Consider the following 338-nt stretch of genomic DNA (forward strand, 5'->3'; position numbering starts at 1 on the left):
AACTCCACTCCTGACTTCCTTTACCTTCTCCTGGCGTTCCTTTAACTCCCCTCTATCCTCTCCATCGCCTCCCAAGCCCTTAGTTGCCTCTTTTGTTTCCTGGCTCTAACAGTTTCCAAGCTTGGTCAAAACCGTGCAGCCGAGGAGCCGCTGGCGAAGGAAAAGGGCGGACAGAAGACGCTGACGCTCACGTGACGGTCCCGCGTCCACCGAGATCTTAGCGCCTCGTTCCGCCCCCCACAGGGAGCCCCGCCCACCCCAGCTAAGCCCCGCCCCTGGGCCAACCAGGTTTTAGCCTTAGGCTGGCGGTGTGGTGGTCCAACCCTCTTGGACCTTCC

This window comes from Pteropus alecto, unplaced genomic scaffold (genome assembly GCF_000325575.1).
Source record: "Pteropus alecto unplaced genomic scaffold, ASM32557v1 scaffold40, whole genome shotgun sequence".
Lineage (NCBI taxonomy): Eukaryota > Metazoa > Chordata > Mammalia > Chiroptera > Pteropodidae > Pteropus > Pteropus alecto.